A 6,000-nucleotide genomic window follows, 5' to 3' on the forward strand; every position below is an offset into this window, starting at 1 on the left:
TCTCAAAAGACTGTCATTCACAAAATAGATGTGGTTTTAATGATACACTTGATGAAGTTGGAGCCAATATCTGCAACTTATTTTCAAAAGTATTCTAAATTCCAGTTCCATATGAAGAAAAACAAGAACATATAAGCTTATTAAATCTTGCATTACAATGTGCATTTGGAGACTCTCAGAATATTAATAGGTTAATTATATAAACCATCTTAGTCTTTAGGTGAAAAAATAATATTTTGTATTCAACATAAACATAAAAATATGATCCTTTATTATTCAACTTAATAGTTCCATAAGGCAATTCCAAAATGTCGAAAGATTTTTATTAAATATATATTTTATTAAATATATATATTTCCTAGGCACATACCTTTCAAAAGTCCTGAAAACGTGCATAGTCTGTGACAGAGATCTAAAATAAGCCTTTATGAATACACGTATTTTGGAAATAGGATTAAACAACACAAAATAGCTACTTTAATAAATTATTAAACAAGTCAAGGAGATATCCAATAGGTTGAATTGTTCCCCTGAGAACTGACAGATGGTAGTTATTTTTAAAATATATAAAGCCATTCTTTTTTCCTTCAGTATGCATGACAGTATAATTTTTCTTATTTCTCTAAAATATGGCCTTTTCTTATCTTACAAAGACATATGCCTTTTAAGTGCCTAGACATCATTAATTGTATAAAGATGGCTACAAGATATCTGTCACCAAGTGGGAGGCAGACTGTCAGTATATATAATGCAAAATATGTAAAATACAAAAATGAAACAAAAATGAAACTCATATTTACTTTAAGAAAAGCAAATATGAGTTTGTTGGACACTCAGAGGAGATAATGACTCTTTCCAATTGTCCATGTTGTGAAGGTTACAGGAAGAAGAAAGAGCAGGGTCCTGTCAGGTGAAGGGGAAAATATCTGCAGCAAATACTTCAGTCTGATTGTTGAAGTTGTTAGCATAGCATAAAATGTGGGACAAGGATACAAAGTTAGGCTTTGGTCAAATACGGAGAATGAAAACAGTTACGCTTAGGAATTTGGTCTTCAAATTTCCCAGTGCATAAAGTAAAGGTTAGAGATGGAGAATTTTGAAGACCAATTAGAAAACCATTGCAGTAATCAAGGGGAGAGATGGAAGTCTAAATTAATGGAGCAATAGTGAGAATGTAGAGAAAAAAGCGTTATGTATATAAGAGAAACAATGGCAGAAGAATTAACAGAATTTGGCAACAAATTTAATATGAAAAATGTGAGGAAAAAGTCAAAATTAATTCACAAGTTTTGATCTTGGATGAGTATTTTGACAATGATATCATTAACTAAGTATAAACTACAACAGGACACTGTAAATAAATCAAAGGCAGAAAAAGATTGAAAAGCATTTATTCTTGATAAATTACTAGAGCTACAGGTGAGTGGAAGTTAATGATAATTTTGCCTGGAGCTACTCCTATCCTTATTCTTTCTCCCCACTCCCTAACTCTCCAACCCTGCACTGGATTCAGTTGATGAGAATTGCATTTTTACCACATGAGTCTGGACACAAAAACCAGTAACTTTGTTGCTGGTGGGAGCAGACTTGATTTGGGGAAGCAAGAGGGGGTGAAACCCTTGCTTTGCTCTAAAACCAATTAATTCCATAGAAAACAAACAAACCCCAAGCATTGCTATCCTGATGTTGCAGGTTTTGTTGGGACAAGCAACAGATAAACCAGAAATTTAAGAGAGATTCAGGAAATTAAAGAGCCAGAAAAGGGTTGCTGAAGCTCTCCATAAATACTGGCTGACTGGGAAACAAAGTGTATTTCAGAGACACCCAGAAAGAGTTCATTGAGAAGTAAAAGCTAAGGGAGAAACTTAGAAACTGACTGCAACTTTTAATATGTTTTCCAATCAACACAGATCATTTGGCAGAGGGCAGAAGCCTTAAAATCTTTGAATTTTTGAGATGTTTGAAAGCACCTTACTTGGCTTACTGTTAAGTTATATAGACACCAGGGTGATCCCTTGGAAGTAAGGCTAAAAAATAACAACAATTCTGTATAAACATCAGCAGCCACAGTCGATTCTTCAGTATAAGTACAGAGAGGACTGAATAACAAAACAACAACAAAAAAAACAACTTATAAAAATAAAACAGAATCTAGATTTACTACAATACATCTTATCGGTGTCCAATATTTAATTTAAAAAATTATGAAACATACAAAAAACAAAACTGAAGTTAAAAAGAAAAAGGAAAATGTAATCTATACCCAGGGAAAAATGTAGCCAATAAATCTGTCAGTGGGCCAAGAGGTTGGATTCAGCAGACAATGATTTCAAAATAGCTATTCTAATAGGTTCAAAGAACTAAAGGAAATATGACAAGGACTCGATAAAATATTAATGTCAATGGAGAAATTATAAAAAAGTATCAAATAAAAATTTTATGTTAAAAAGTATAAACACCAATATAAAAACTCACCGAATGAGCTCAAAAGAAGATTTCATATAGCAGGAGAAAATATCAATCAACTTGAAGACAGTCCAGTATATTATCCAGTCTAAAGAACAGGAAGAAAAATATATTGAATAAAAATGAACATAGCCTCAGGGATCTGGGAGGCAATGTCAAGTATACCAATAAATATGTAATCACATATCAATAGAAAAGGAAGAAGAAAAAAGTTCAAAGTAAACATCTGAAGTATTGTGGCCAAAACATTCCCAAACGTGATTTAAAATATTAATCTATACATCCAAAAAAGCTCAACAAATGCCAAACTAAGATAATTACAAACAGATTTACACTTAAAATTATCATAATCAAAAGGCTGGAAAAAGAAAGATGAAGAGAAAAATCTTGAAAATAGCAAAAAGAAAATGATTTATCGTATAAAACATGAATAACAATATAATTAATGGCAGAATTCTCATCAAAATAATGGAAGCCAGAGACAGCAGAATGGCATACAAAATGCTGGGTGGGAAACACTGTCAACCAATGCACTAACAATACTATAATAATTAGAACAGAGAACAGTGGAAATGATAAATATAAAATACATGTAGATACTTTTCTCATTTCTTAAATTCCTTTAAAAATATAATTATAAAATTCTATACTTAGGTTTATAACATATAGATGAAATATATGTGAAGCAGTACACAGGGAAAAAAGCCAATAGAGCTTATGTGAGCAATGTAGCTATATTTTTATCAGAATCAAGCCAGTATTGAAGTAGAATGTGAAAAGTTATAATATGCATATTTTAATACCTATATCAATGATTATATATTTCATAAGATAGTTAAAAATTCAACAGAAAAATTAAAATGCCATATTAAAAATACTGATTTAAGACAAAAAAGGCAAAAAGAAGACCAAGAAACCCACCTCTTCAAAAAATATATATATATATGAGATATATGGAAAACAGAGCAAAAGGAAGGTGTAAGTCCAAACATAACAGTTATTATGTTATATATGGGTAAAAGGTAGACATTTTTAGATAGAACAAGGAAGTCACAACACTCTAAACAAAACACACTTGACTATGAGACAACCTTCAGGATTAAAGACACAGTAGATTGAAAATATGATGATAAAAAAGATACATCACAAAAGCAGCAATCAAAAGAGAGCTGGAGTAGCTATATAAATATAAAAGATTTTAAGACAGGAAATTTTACTAAAGACAAGAATGTTTCATAATGATGAAAGGTAAATATACCAGGAAGATACAACAAATATAAATAAGTATGCACCCAACAACAGGGCTCAAAATACACAAAACAAAAACTAACTGAATTTAAAGGAAAAATAGACAATTTGCTCATTATAACTGGAGATTTAATACTCCTTTCTTACTAACTGATAGAAAAAGAATATACAGATCAGAAAGAACAGAGAAGATTGGAAATAAAACAAACAGGAAAAAAATAAAAACAGCTAACTTTACCTGAAAAATGTTTATATATAACACTATACCCAACAATAGCAGAATACACATTATTTCTAAGCACACATGCACTATTCTCCAGAATAAACCATATGTTAAGTTATATTCTCAGTACCCTTTAAAAAGATTAAAATCAGAAAAGAATAAAAACGTTCTCAAACTACAATAGAATTGACATAGAAATCAATGACAGAAAGAAATGCAGGAAATTCCCAAATATTTGGAAATTGAACAACATGCTTCTAAATAATGCAAGAGTTCAAGAAGATATCACAAGGAAAGTTTTTAAAAAATAAAACTGAACTAAATTAAAAAAAACCACAACAGGGCTTCCCTGGTGGTGCAGTGGTTGAGAGTCCGCCTGCCGATGCAGGGGACGTGGGTTCGTGCCCGGGTCTGGGAAGATCCCACATGCCGCGGAGCGGCTGGGCCCGTGAGCCATGGCCGCTGAGCCTGCGCGTCCGGAGCCTGTGCTCCGCAACGGGAGAAGCCACAACAGGGAGAGGCCCGCGTACCGCAAAAAAAAAAAAAAAAACCACAACATTCAGAATGTGTAGGATGCAGCTAAAGCTTTAAGCAAGGCTTAGAGGGAAATGTATAGATTTAAACCAATATTAGAAAAGAATAAAGATCTAAATCAGTATTCTAGACTTTTACTTCAAGAAGCTAGAAAAATAGAGCAAATCAATCTCAAAGTAAGTTGAAGGAAAGAAATAATAAGGGTGGAAATATCATGAGTGGAAATTACTATTAAAAATAATTTAGAAATTATTATTAGACATAATAATAACAACAGGGGATATTAATAAAATATAAACCAGGAAAACATTAGAGAAAATTAATGAAAGCAAAAACTGAGTTTTTGAAAAGGTCAAGAACCTACAGCTACTTTCATACTTGATAGTAATTGACTGATTGTTTTCTCTCTAAGATCAGGAACAGGGCAAGGATGTCTGTTTTTACCATTTCAATTAAACATTTTTCCAGAGGGTCTAGTCACTGCAAAAAGCCAATCAAAAACACTAAGATTGGAAAGGGATAAGTAAAATGCCTTCATTCACTGCTGAAATAATCTCATATGCAAAAAATCCTAGGGGATCTACCAAAATTCAAAATCCTACTAAAACAAATAAGCAAGCTTAGTAAGGTCACAGAATATACAATCAATACCCAAGAAAATTGATTTCATTCTAAATGCTACAATGAAAAATCCAAAAGTCAAATTATCATTGATATAGAATAAAAATACCTGATATATCTAACAAAGGAAGTGAAATACCTGCACATTTAATAATTCAAAATATGGATTACAAAATTAAAGGGGCATTAAAAACTGGAGCAAAATACTATATGTGGAGTACAAATTTTCATATGTACTTGTCTCCAAATATATATGTAGATTCAATGTAATCTCTATCTAAATTCCAGTGGCATTTCATTGAAAGTGATAACCTCTTCCTACAATATGAATGCTGAAGAGATTCAAAGAGCTAAAACCTTTGTGAAAAAGAAGACTATAATTATAGGAATCACACTATTATTAGATCTAAATGTAAAATGTAAAAGTATTAATCTTTTTGAAGAAAACATAGAAGAAAATCTCCATTACCTAGAGTTAGATGAAGAGTTTTTAAACATGACACCAAAACCAAAATACATAAAAGAAAATATCAATAAATAGGAATTCATCAAAATTAAAATATATACTAGATAAAAATAGCTTAAGAGAAAGAAAGAACTAGCCACACTTAAAGATCACATGGCCAACAAAGGAATTGTATCCAGATTATATAAAGAAATCTGTAATTGCAACAGTAAGAAAATACACAGTTCAATTAGAAAATGAGCAAAATACTTGAACAGACATTTCACCAAAAAAGGACACATGAATCACAGATAAATACATGAAAATATGATCAACATCATTAAGCACTAAAGACATGCAGATTGAAAGCTTAATGAGATACCACTACATCCCTGTTATTAGAATTGCTGCAATAACAATTCTTACTAAGTGCTGATGAGAATGTGGAGCAACTGGATCTCTG

General features: G+C 31.5%; 1 long non-coding RNA gene across 1 annotated transcript in view; it reads right to left on the minus strand.

Annotated features, from left to right (window-relative positions):
* The window catches only part of LOC132597765 (uncharacterized), a 96,138-nt gene extending 93,596 nt beyond the window's left edge, over positions 1 to 2,542 (minus strand). The window contains exon 1 of the long non-coding RNA XR_009565048.1: positions 2,476 to 2,542. This is a non-coding gene — a long non-coding RNA (uncharacterized lncRNA). The remainder of the gene's footprint in view (positions 1 to 2,475) is intronic.
* Positions 2,543 to 6,000: the final 3,458 nt, after the last annotated feature.

This window comes from Globicephala melas, chromosome 8 (genome assembly GCF_963455315.2).
Source record: "Globicephala melas chromosome 8, mGloMel1.2, whole genome shotgun sequence".
Classification (NCBI taxonomy): Eukaryota; Metazoa; Chordata; class Mammalia; order Artiodactyla; family Delphinidae; genus Globicephala; species Globicephala melas.